Source organism: Helicoverpa zea, chromosome 31 (genome assembly GCF_022581195.2).
Source record: "Helicoverpa zea isolate HzStark_Cry1AcR chromosome 31, ilHelZeax1.1, whole genome shotgun sequence".
In the NCBI taxonomy this organism is placed as follows: Eukaryota; Metazoa; Arthropoda; class Insecta; order Lepidoptera; family Noctuidae; genus Helicoverpa; species Helicoverpa zea.
Window position 1 is genome coordinate 18,033,984 of NC_061482.1, and position 13,940 is coordinate 18,047,923.

A 13,940-nucleotide genomic window follows, 5' to 3' on the forward strand; every position below is an offset into this window, starting at 1 on the left:
AAATCGGATAGTACCTAATAGATAAGATAAATATTACCACCAGATATGTATTACGTGTCCAAGGCGTGGTTCTTGTTTAAGAACCTTTTGACATAAACAAGCACAACCAGCTCAGCTGGACCTCAGTGTGGAAGAGCCCATATCTTTGCTTCAAAGGCTCTGCACGAATATGACCTCAATTTATTCAGAAGTTGAGTAACGTGACAAGTATTCCTCAGTTTTAACCTCATATTTTTATTTTATTACAAAATTGAGTTAACTCTTTGTTAACTGTTTATTATTGAGTGCACACAGGCAAACTGAATTTGTACATAGAACTCTTATTAATCAAATGTAAATATAATTTGTGTATTCCAATTTTTATATGAGTGTAGTAGTTCATTCAGAACTGAAATACAAATAAATCATTTAAACGCTTATGAAGCTATATTTTGCCTAGCCAGGCTCGTTTACACTATATAATATTATTTATTATTATGTCTCTTCTAGACCTCGGGACTATAGAGTCCCGGATTTTTGGAAGGCGAACGTGGGGCCGAAGCCAACACGCTGAAGCCCTTTTGAGACAACTTTAATGAAATGGTGACACAAAACCGACGATTATCCCTGTATACACTATAGAAATGTACCCAAGGACAATCCCCGGTTCTGTGCTAAACTATTGCTAACTATGGATGAAAACTACTTGGGCTATTGTGATGGGATGCTAATGGACTAGGAATGGGGAAACTACGGGAACTATGGCACCTGCCGATGACAATGTATTAAATACATGTTAAAATGGCAGGTGGAGACTCGCCAACTCACTTACTGGGCCCCCGGGAATCAGTCACTGAAAAGCAACAAAATGGCAACAGGGACATGAGCGGCTGAGAAGGGTGAGGATACCTCGGCGGACTTTAAACGCAGATCACGCGCTCCCTGTGGGTCCAGCATCACCGGCCCACTCGCCACTTACCACGAGGCACCTACCCTCCGAGCAGGACTAACCTTGCTCTAGCGACTCCACTCTGACCGGCCGATGAAGGCAAGCCAAGAGGCGGGAGACCTATCCCCCGTCATGCTTCACTCCGGCAGGCCGGAGATGGGGGACAGTATACTCTCCCTGGAGCACTCGGATTTATAGCCCCGCGGGGTCGCTTATTATTATTATTAATATAGGTACTTAATAGCGATAAATTTATTATCGCTATCGATTTATCTAATACCCAATTGTATCCAAAGCAAACCAACTCAAACATAATCAATGTTTCCCTTCACTAAACGCCAGCAATAAATTCGTGTAACACACCACAACACAGGAACTTTCACACTCAAATCCCCGAAGGCCAAAAGTGTCCTTAATCACTATTTGTAATTAACGAACGCGATTTCACAGAACCTCGCCGAAACATTCCACAGGTACATACTTACTTCACATGTCACAGAACCTCGCCGAAACACTCCACAGGTACATACTTACTTCACATGTCACAGAACCTCGCCGAAACACTCCACAGGTACATACTTACTTCACATGTCACAGAACCTCGCCGAAACACTCCACAGGTACATACTTACTTCACATGTCACAGAACCTCGCCGAAACACTCCACAGGTACATACTTACTTCACATGTCACAAACAGGTCACAGAAAGGGAGACAAGCATGAACTCGCCACGTGAGGGAAAGTGTGGCGTATATTATGACGCCGACCAGGTAATCCCGAGCTTGTACGGAATATATAATACCGGTCTAACAAGGGGGCTTTAAAAGTAATTAAAATGCTCCTGTAGATTACCTTTTTGCGAGAAAATGTCTCGTGCCGGATTACTGAGTGATATACTAGGGCAGACCCTTTTCACTTTCATTTTTTAATGAGTTTCCATGTATTTTTGGACGGTACGTAATTTACGGTGGATGAAACTACAAAGAAGATTAGATGATGGCTACATTTTAGAGGAAGATTTCCAAGAAAAATGTTTCTACGTGCAAGCGATGGATCTGTATGCTTATAGGTATGTTGACGAGGTGTCAGTGTTGTGGCTGTGTGACTAACGGAATTTGTAAGAAGGCAGTATATAAGTATAGTATAAGTCATAAATGCGGAGCTTATGGCCATGTTGCAGCATCTTGATAAAAAGTAGCCTACAGACTTCCTCAATAAATGTACTATATAAACTTTCGAATCGGTCCAGGAGTTCCTGAGATAAGCACGTCCAAGCAAACCAAAAACCTTCAGCTTTATAATATTACAAAAATAATTATTAAAAAAAACAATACATTATCCCAATCACAGATAAAAAGAACAGCAAGGTAAGTACATAATTACATGAATAGCCCATTTGGCAACACTACCAAACGTTCCCAATAAAGCGTAACCAGTCCCAAAATTACCATAGAATTAAGAATCAAATGTATTCGCATTCATCCGTTTTCTAAGCAGACTCTTGGCAGCAATCCCACAGATCTGTGCTCGAGTGAGTCATTACCGAGTCTAATTAAGTCTTTAAAGTAATTACGGAATAAGAAAAAGTAAGACTTAAATGTAGACGTTTGTTTTTGTAAGGGAAGCTCGTATGAGGAAAATGAAATAATGAAAATATGTTTAGTAAGTATGGTCGGGTCTGTGGACTCGTTTATCGTAAGTCTTATGATGTTTTTTTTTTGTTCTGACTGTAGATACTGGTATTCTGTTTATTGTGGAAGCTGACCTCAACATAGTTGGGAAGGGGGCAGGCTAGCCTATTGATGATCTTCGTCGTGATTAATGGTTGATTCAGACGCAGCGTGGGTATTCAGACTCGACGAGTGGTTTAAATAAACCAATTTACGTATGTATTTTTATATATAGATTGATAGACCCCCTAACTACATCAGTACAAATGTGAAAGTTACTTCATCTGCCTGGTCTACCTGGCTTTCATGCCGAAAGTATAATGAACTGATTTAAAAGCTATAGCTTAGAGCCTGAGAAAAGACCTTAAGGTGGAATCGGGAGAACAGCTAGTATTTTTTTTTTTATTATTTCAGCAATGTACAGTTTTAACATAAACATTTTCCCACAAAACCGGTTTAGCGGTTTGACTGTGGGTAAATATAAGTATGGAGTGAATATCTCAGTATAACAATATAATAACAGAAAAAAAAGATATACAGACCTACATACATTACAGGACCTTTTCTGTATTTACAAACATAAAATGCGTGTTATTGATTAGGACTACGTAAGCCGATTTTTATCGACATCGACGACTGTTCCTTTATTCACATTTTACGATACCCATTGGTAACATTGAAAGAACCCTTTTGTCCCAACGTTGAAAAATATTGTAAAACCTACCTATATACTCATATATTGTGTCTAACTTGCTATAGTGTCACAAAGTGCGATACTTTTGTTAAATTTCTCGAGTAATACATTAAAAGCAACGATGGCTGACTGTTACACCGTACTGAGGAAATGTTAAAAAATATGTCTTTGTATTTCAAATAAAATTTAATAATATAGGTATATATTGTATGTTATGTAGTTTTATCTTTGTTTTGTTTAATGTTGTGCACTTTTAATTTTCTCTTCCCTATCGCATCTCTCTATCGCTCTAAGGTTTGCTGTTAGAGAACCCAGTTCTGGGTTAAGCTCGCCTTTGTACATGTCTTCTCTGTGTTGTGTGTATTTTTATATGTTTTTGTGTACAATAAAGAATAATGATAAATATTTTTAGTGAAATAACGTCTGTTTTAATTAAAAAATATCGAATTAGATACCTGGCAAGTTATAATGGAATTTAAAATTTTACCATTTTTCATAGTTTCTGAAAGCACTAAAACTTCAAAATACTAAATATCTTATTTTTAAACTTCGAAAAGTAAGAAGAATATCAAAAGTTACTTATCGCATAAAATATTCTCAATCGTCGCAGTTACTTGGGTAACTTTGCTGAACAAGTTTCTGTATACTTTCCAAGAAATATTGGAGAGGTTTGAGGAGATAGCCAAAATTTGTAACTAAGATAGATACTTTATAGACTGCCGTGAATACTTTAACACTTATTTATTAAAGACCTCTATAAAGTTTTAGTTTTATTGCTAAACTGTGTAGGCAGATTTCTCTGTAGCTAGTTGAAAATAAAACTCTGAGGACGCTTACAAACATCTTTAAACCTTCGCAAACAGAGATAAAAAGTAGATAGATAAGTATAAAATACGCAAAAATTTTTCCCGATTCCGGGGAAAGTTTTTTAAAGATTTAATTCAAATGTATGTTAAATACCACAAACACGTTCGACGAACTTATGGCGCTTCAGACGCGCTCAATATGCACAAACACCTAAGCTTGCTCGACAGTTGAGAACTTCCACTTGCGGTTGCACTAAAACTTTGTTCGAACATATTTTTCTAAAGCGCGTTTTATTTTTATCGAGTTAGACAATGTTCTGCATAATACTGTGTCTTATTTACAGTGACGACAGAAATATCTGACTGATTTTTATCAGTCAGATATTTAAAAGAATATGTATTTTTTATTGAAATACAGAAATAATATTTAAAAATATTTTAATTTTCAATTAACTTTAATAAAGTTACTTTTTCTGATCAGCCGAACATAATAAAAAAATGTTAAACAAAAATAAAACATCAATCGAATGTTACAGTTCGGTGTGAGCGTCGGCCCATCGTTAACGATTTATTGTGACGGTGTTAATAGCGCTTTTGAGCTCCCGAGCTGAGCTCAGTGAGCTGTGCCGAGCTACAACTCTGTCCCATTCGCGACTCATTATTCTGCTCCTATAGGTAAATGTAATTAATTTATAATTTTTATTATTAAGACTGAGTTTGATTCGCATTTTTAGTAGCTCGTTATGATTATGAAGTGCCTTAGTAACTGGTTTGGTAAAGATTTAGGTCATTGACAAGTTCAGAAAATGGATGGGCGACTGGTTTTGATCCAAATTGTTCATGGCTCAGAAACAGATTGAAAAGTTGGTTTTGAGCCCCTTATTCCGGCCTCATCACACTACTATTGCTAAAGGGAAAATGTAAGAGTTTCACAGTTACAGCTTGCGGAAGGTAAGTTGATACCGACATGCCAGTGGAGATTTATATGTCACTTTCTCCACAGGACCTTCTTTGAAGCTTTTTGCAAGTAAAAATTCGGAATTTGCTTTGGATTCAACACTAACGTCGAATTCCACATTATTATCCAAAAGGAACAAATTCCTCCTATTGTCATAATTATCAGACCTCCAGCATTGAGCACTCAAACGCTTTGAATTGTCAAATCCTCGCGTGTAAGGTGCAGATTAGGTGACACGGCGACACCATTGTTTCGCCAAATTAATGAGGAATTAATGTACATCATCATTAGTACTTAAAACTGTCTTTTAATCAGGGATAAGCGTCTTTTTATAGAAAATAGACTTAAGTATTCATTCAGAGTTCCAATAATTTAATAACAAACTTGTAAATAGGTACGTGAATTGCAGGAGCAAGCATCATCATCATCATCAGCCTATCGCAGTCAGCTGCTGGACATAGGCCTCTCCAAGTGCACGCCACTGAGATCTATTTTCGGCTTTGGTTTTGATCAAGCATACACCTTGCCTAACTGCCTACCGTATAGTCTTTTCCTTTCTTTCTCTATTCATCCTAAGGTTGTCTGGAAGAGATCATTCTTAGCGATAAGACCTATAATGTCACCTATTTTAATTAGTTCAATCATGTAAAAATTGGTGTACCTAATAAAGTACGTATTATCTATCCATCTATTTAATTTACATAAACACTGTTTACAAATAAAGTAGAATTAAAATTTTACAATAATTAACTTGACGCTTTTGAACGAAAAAGGTAGAAGCAAATCCATTTCGGCTAATTGGATGAGAGGAAATGCCGCCATTTTGTTCTGTCATCATATCCGCTTGGGTAAGCTCCAATGAGTTCTATTTTGAATTCCAAAGGTCATGTTTGTTTGACCTTCAAGCCTTTTCAGAACTTCTATAGGTGGCTCGAATTTTGTAAAGCCTACCCTGGAAGGGGTTAAAATAATAAATGGAAAAGTTATTTTATTTGCTTGCCCTATTTAGTTTTAGATGTAATTTACAGAGAAAATGATACCTTTGTTCTACAGTAAGGAGAAAAACATAATAGTTTTTATGTATGCAAAGCTGTATAATTAAGAAATCCAGTTTAGATAGATGCTGGATACAGGTTTCCGAGCAGACTTTTTCCACTGCCAGCTACACTAGAGCCTAATGAACTAGTACTACTATACCCACAAAACCATGGAAAGTGACGGTATGACGCTATTCTCTTGGAAGTTGGACTTCTCACCTGGGTGGCATTTGAGGCCTGTAAAATGTATTCCAAGTTATGGAGTGTGGTCACTGTGGTATTTTTGCTAGGTTTACGGTGAGCCATCTTCACCCTCGTCGGCCCTTGAAGCTGATGATCATCCCCAGTATCCACAACTTACTAATAATTCATCTCATCTTATAAAGAACTTATATCTTCTCTAACATGCATATTTATAAAACCATCTAGCTCGTCATAAATATATGCAGACGCTGTAAAACTTTGGCGACAGATTTTTCGCTCCGTTTTACGTAAAAGTGTGTATCTTACGGATCAATCAAATCTGCAGTGTCGAAAGGAACGTTGACAATTCGATTAAACACGTAGCTATTTTGTTTTCTCGTCTTACCTATAAAATCGTCGCCAATATTATTTTATTTACATAGATATTTACACGATTGGAAAAAATGCGAATATTTTTTTTATATGTCACGATTTTGTGATTCCTTTTGATATGAAAATAAATCCAGGTTTGTACTTTTTTTTACTTTTCGGAAAAGGTCAAACGTGATGGGTATTTCATCAATAAATAGTACGATATTATTTGACGAATCAAAAATATCAATCATTTTCATAAACGGCTTAAATGAAGTTGCTAATAAGCCACTGCAAGTTAATTCGATATTGCGACGATGCTTAACACAAGTGCACTTAAACCACTTAGCGGAACAAACATTAAATCACAGTAATATTAGTACTGTTACTGTAATTACACAAAGACGAGCTAATCCATACATTAGGTAAGCAAATTAATTCATTTAGCCACTTAGATGTTCCGAAACGGCAGTCGGATTAAAAATAATACTAGCTAAAGCCGCGGTTGTACTTTCATCCTAAACTCAGCTCCAGTGGTCTAGAAATTTGTGTTTAATTTTGACTGTAACAGAAGTACCAGTACCTATGTCAGAGTTTAGGAAGTCTTGATACGTGGGTATTGGGTTACCCTGGTGACTGGGTTTAGATAGGTAGGCTGTTACTTCATGAAAAACACTGATGCTCAACTGTTTCTCATTGGACTAGAAACCGATGTAGAACATTGAAATAACCTTCGTAGATGATGAGCATGTAAATATGCATGAGAAAATAATGATTGCAGCGCCGATAAACATGGTTAGTCCATCACCAAGTTGCAGTCTATTAACATATTAAGCCCCCAAACAGCTGAAAAAAGACGGACAAAATTACACTGCTATTTGTTATAAGATTAGCGAGGATTCTACAATGAATTCCAGATGAGTGAAATGATTCGGTTCATTGTTCAGCAGCCGCAAGTTTGGACAATTCTGCTGACATTTACTGAATAAAACAAAGCTTTAGCCTCAGTAACTAGATCAAATTATTCGGTGACTGAATATTTGGAACAAATGACGACTGATTCTGATGAGAATAATCCGTTTAAATTAATTTTGTAGTTAGGCCTTTTCATGAAAAAATAAATTGTCATGTAAATTGTCACGAATGTGAAGACTTGAATAGAAGAGTAGAAACTGAGAATATAATAGTGAAAGACGATTTGACATAAAATGATAATGTGACGGATGACAAAGAATACGAAAATAATGACACACAGAATACGCAGAAGACCAACATCAAAAACAAATGCAAGAGAATAACAGTTCACTTACAGTTCAAATAAAAAAATAAAATAGCCAAGCGATAGAAAGCGCTACTTCAACACTTCGAAAGCAAATAACCCTCCGTCTGCTGACCTCCGAGTTCCCAAAGATATAGTGTTATCGTCCGAATAGAAACTGTCCCGAAACAGTAATAGTCGGGTTTTGTATGCGATCATTGTTTGCCGTCAATATATTACGACCTACCGATGCTAGGGCTATGAATTAATAGCGCTTCCAATCTGTTTACAGTGTACTTTGAAAAGGGATTTGCTGGCGCGTTTATTTTAGGGTTAAATGTGTATGCAATTATGTTCTGATTCTGAAATGCAGCAATTTGTGATGTGACGGTTTTCGATATTGAATGTAGTGATGTGACCAGGTGTAAGCTTTGAGTATTAGTGCTTTATGCCAGCTTTAGTGTCGTAGCCTGTATATCTTCTATCACCCGATGTGGTTATTTAAGAAACAATTGCTTAAATAAAAATTGGCTATCTTTCCTGTCTACATAAAGATCTACAACTTAGGCCGTATTTACGGAGACGCGGGGCGTCTCGCGTCGCGTGTGGCGTGGCGTCTCGCGGCGCGTCGGACGTTTTTTCTGTTTATGGTGAGGCGGCGCGTGAAGCGGCACGCATCATCGCACGCGTAAACATAAACTTATAGCAATATACGACCATGTTCATAGAGAAGCGAGACGGCAAGCGTGGCGGTTCCCGCCGCGGCGCCCGCGGCGAATCCTCTAGCGTGTAGCGCAGCACGCGGCGGGCATCGCGGCGGCGCACGCTCGTCTCGATCAAATAGACTGGTTTTATGTTGGCGAGAGATGGGAGCCATATTATAATATATAGTAGTCTTTGATGGGAGCGCACGTGTCGCAACTTGCAGCATTTCTATATAAGTTGCGCGATTTCTAAATAAGACTGACAGAAGATTCCGCCTCGGCCATAGCTTCATCGAGAATTGCCGCTGCGTGCGCCGCCGCGATAAACGTCGCGTGGGACGCGTCGGTGCCATCCACGGGCTCGGCCGCAAAAAACGCCCTAATTCAAACAAACGCGTCTAAAATCGCTTCTCCGTAAACGCACTCATACAACGCCATATATTTGAATTCAGTGCGGGCCGCGCCGCTCAACGCAACGCGCGACGCCCCGCATCTCCGTAAATGAGGCCTTAGGTGATTTTTTTTGGAACCAAAGAACTTAAAAATACATTCTGGGGTTTGTAAGTTGATTATTACCCGCATTGAGCAAGTGTGGTGATTAACGATCATCCTTTTCTGTGTGAGACGAGGCCTGTGCCCAGCAGTGGGACTATATAAATGCTGTGACGACGACAATACGGTATAGATGTCACCCGTCCTCACTTAGAATTGTTGCAAAATACTCAGCTTCATCTTGATCGATTGATCAATAAATTTACTTAGCCACGAGCCCCTCTTATGTGAAGTCACGTTTCAGATGTCAAATCTGGTCGGACTTGAGCTACACAAACATGACTACACTTGACGGCCTTAGATGCATTATCTTGCATAAATTGGGAGGCATTGATCGATCGATCGATCATGAAGTAAAGCAACGCTTGACACGGTCGATCTGTGGATGGATGCCCATAACGAGTTCTTCCGTGTTTCGGAAGGCATAATTAACTGTAAGTCCCAGTTGTCATTTGAAAATCTGTGGCAGTCGTTACGGGTAGTCAGAAGGCAGTAAGTCTGACAACCAGTCTCACCTAGGGGTATTGGGTTTTATGGGTAACGGGACCCAACATAGTTGAGAAAACGCTAGACAGATAATGTTTCCAAACGCAACCGAATTCGTCACATTTTTTATTCATATTTGTACAGTTGACATAAAACACAGGAATTGACAGTACTGGATCACTTTCTAAGCAGACTGTACCACAAAAGTGGAGCAAAAAATCTTGGTAATTTATAAATCAGGAGACGAAGGCTCTTAGTAATAAGATGAGGTCGCTAGATGTGGTGCCAACTAATTAACCGGCCTGATTTAATAGAATTGGATTAGCAGCCTATTGGGCACTGGTCTGACCCTTATATAACAAGGGTTCTGAGGTCAGATTACGAGGGGTTTCGAGGTTATTTTGTTTACTCATTTTTTGTGAGTTTTTTTAGAATCACTGTAATAGTAATTGAATGTTTAAAATGTAAGGGGTAAATATCCAGTCCAAATATGTATTTTCTTACCTTGATTCAGAATTAAGTTATTTGGATAGCATCACCATTAGTCGGGACAAATACATAACTTAACAGACCCTACATTCTCACAGGTAGATTTTAATTTGTTCTACACAGGCTTTTAAAAATGCACTTCGGTATTTTTTGTTATTTGGAACTAAAAAGTTGTTTTTGTTTTGGTTTTCGAGTAAAGTAAGTAATGTAATTCGAATGTACAAACAAATGGCAGTAACTTCAGTTCATTAACTACTTAACGGATAAACAACTTAATTAGCGCAGTGAAATCCGGCGGTATGTGTGGAAAACCTTTGTTGTTACCGACGAATTCGTAGCCAAAATCCGTAGGCTATTCGTAGCAGCCGTAGCGGCGTAGCAGCGTAGCATTGATGGCTGCCACACGAAGCTGATTGGAGGTTGGGTTTGATGATGGGAAGGTTGGCATATACCCACTACTTCAGCCTTCTTATCTCAAAATTGATAAAAGTGGTTGCCGTTTGAATTTTATTTGAAGATTTGTCGAGAAAAGCCATATGGGTTAGAAACGGTCGATGTAACATTAAGATTTATCTCTAAGATCTCAGTAATCTGAATCAGTTTTGTTAAAGGCTCCTTTGGTAAATAAATTAAGAAGGATGCAATTGCCTCGGATACCCCTGGAATCTGGGCAATGCCAGAAGTCATTGGCGCGATGCAAAATCATAATAAACTTGAATAAAATATCCTACTTTCGTCGTTCTACAAAAACATGAATACCCGTTAAAAATTCATACGTTAAGCCGGTTATGTCAGTGTATAGAGAGCATAAACGATTGAACTTGAACAACGTTCCCGCATCTACTCTGTCCGTGACGTATTGCGTCAAGCGTGAACATCCGATAATAGCTGAGTTGGCAATGGGTTTAGAATTTAAGGCTTTATAAAAGTTAAATGTATGTGGTTGTGGAAATAGAAAAATAAGCATTGTAAAATACTTATGTACAGTTTCATCGATTACTGATAAAGTCTCTGATAGCTTAACAGGAACTTATCTGACGGATAAACTATAGCTTTTTGTTTTACAGGTCGGATGTCGATACCTGACAGAAATTATAGGCAGTCTTTGTCTGGTAGATAGCATTAACATCAGATAACTAACAGACACTTTACCTAGGGCCGTATTTACCGGTTACCGATATAAAGTTTAAAAAATTTTGTCTCTATTAGATGGACATTTATTGAGTAAGGTTACAGGCTACTTGTTATCTGGACGAACGGAATAGTTTCCTATAAAACCTCAAACAAACAGTATGGGTGCGTCTACACGGTGCATGTAGCTGGAGCAAGTTAACATGCGCAAGTGACAAGAGGCAAGTAGTAGTAGTATTTTGCTTGGTACAGTCAGCACCAAAAGTCGATGAACAGAATCAATATGACAAAACACCTGTTCACAATAAAATGCCATAAGTTATCGTCGCAACTAGGAAACAAAATAGACTGTACACCAGAAACTTACAAAAGTCGTTAAACACGAGTATTTCAAAAGTATCTGTGCACTAGTATTCCTAAAGTCGCTGTACCCCATCAATCCAAATGTCGCTGAACATCATTGTATCAAAAGTCACTAAACAGCAGTAAATACAAAATTAGGTTAATAAAGTATATTTTTAATGTTGCCGTGTGTTAATGTACCTTTGACTCTTATGTTGTTCAGCTACTTTTGGGACAGTACTTGCTTGACCTTAATAATGTATGTTAACACGCTAGTATCTATTTCAATAATTTTAATAATTATTTTGGAAATACACTCTTTTGCAAAAAAAGCGGGCACCTATACGAAATCTTAGTTTTAAGGACTTTACGTGTATTTCAAAGGGTTTTAATGATTGTAGTATGTTTCTAGCATCAAAAGGGTTAGCCAAGCATGCGTGAGAGTGTATTCTAAATTTGAATTTTGTACAATTGCTAAGAAATTGGTTAAACCTTGTTTTGGACTAATTGCTGGCAGAAAGTTCGTCGGTGTTTTGAAAAGTTTTTGAAGTGATTTTCAGAAAACTGATAATGCAGTCTTAATTAATGTACCTTTTTGTTAGATCAAAACATTTTTGAAAAACTATGCGTATTTGATAAAATTTTCACCTACTCTAAATGGGCTATACTGATGATTGATGGCAATGTTAAGAGTTTCGGTATTTTAGTGTAAAGCGTTCTTCTATTTAGATATTATACCCACGTGTTTTAAAATATCGCTTTTTCATAATTAAACACTATTTAGAGGAGTATCAGTACATTGGGCTGCGACAAAACCAATTTAAAGTAAGCAGTGCCGATCACAACTCGTCTCCTTTCGGACTTTAACATTTTTAAAAATCTTGAAATTCTACAAAATACAGAAAATAGCGCATAGATTGTGAGCACGAGGTCTTAAGGTCTCGTAATCACTGATTTTCAAACAACCTCGTCTCTTGGGAAACTCCGTAGACCTCCGAAGATCTATGAGTCTGAGCGTTCAAATACCGTGTTTTCATCCCACTGACATTTTATTAAATAAACTTGCCTGCACCGAGATTTCCTAGCACTTTCCTGCTTAAATCATAACAATAATTGGCTATCTGCTCATTTCTTAAGAAACTTACGTTTGGTTTGTACCTTTGAATTCTTGACTTCCTTTCAGCGAAATCATCGTTTAGTAACCCGACCTATGGAGTTATAGAGAGCTTCAACGCGGCAATAATTAGACTTTTTAGATAGCTTAAACCCTCCTCATCATTTTTCATGTGGTTAATTTTAACATTTATCACAAAAATTGGTATTTTGTAATGTCAAAGTACGATAGGAGACGAGTTGCGATCGGCACTGCTTACTTTAAATTGGTTTTGTCGCAGCCCAATGTACTGATACTCCTCTAAATAGTGTTTAATTATGAAAAAGCGATATTTTAAATCACGTGGGTATAATATCTAAACAGAAGAACGCTTTACACTAAAATACCGAAACTCTTAACATTGCCATCAATCATCAGTATAGCCCATTTAGAGCAGGTAAAAATTTTATCAAATACGCATAGTTTTTCAAAAATGTTTTGATCTAAAAAAAAGGTACATTAATTAAGACTGCATTATCAGTTTTCTGAAAATCACTTCAAAAACTTTTCAAAACACCGACGAACTCTCTGCCAGCAATTAGTCCAAAACAAGGTTTAACCAATTTCTTAGCAATTGTACAAAATTCAAATTTAGAATACACTCTCACGCATGCTTGGCTAACCCTTTTGATGCTAGAAACATACTACAATCATTAAAACCCTTTGAAATACACGTAAAGTCCTTAAAACTAAGATTTCGCATAGGTGCCCGCTTTTTTTGCAAAAGAGTGTATTTCCAAAATAATTATTAAAATTATTGAAATAGATACTAGCGTGTTAACATACATTATTAAGGTCAAGCAAGTACTGTCCGAAAAGTAGCTGAACAACATAAGAGTCAAAAGTACATTAACACACGGCAACATTAAAAATATACTTTGTTAACCTAATTTTGTATTTACTGCTGTTTAGTGACTTTTGATACAATGATGTTCAGCGACATTTGGATTGATGGTGTACAGCGACTTTAGGAATACTAGTGCACAGATACTTTTGAAATACTCGTGTTTAACGACTTTTGTAAGTTTCTGGTGTACAGTCTATTTTGTTTCCTAGTTGCGACTATAACTTATGGCATTTTATTGTGAACAGGTGTTTTGTCATATTGATTCTGTTCATCGACTTTTGGTGCTGACTGTACATGCGCGAGTCGCTGGACTAGCACGTTTTTAAAAT

General features: G+C 37.4%; 1 protein-coding gene across 1 annotated transcript in view; it reads right to left on the reverse strand.

The window, feature by feature from the left end:
- LOC124644882 (dipeptidase 1-like) overlaps positions 1–13,940 on the reverse strand; it is a 169,250-nt gene that overhangs the window by 86,433 nt on the left and 68,877 nt on the right. The window lies entirely within an intron of this gene.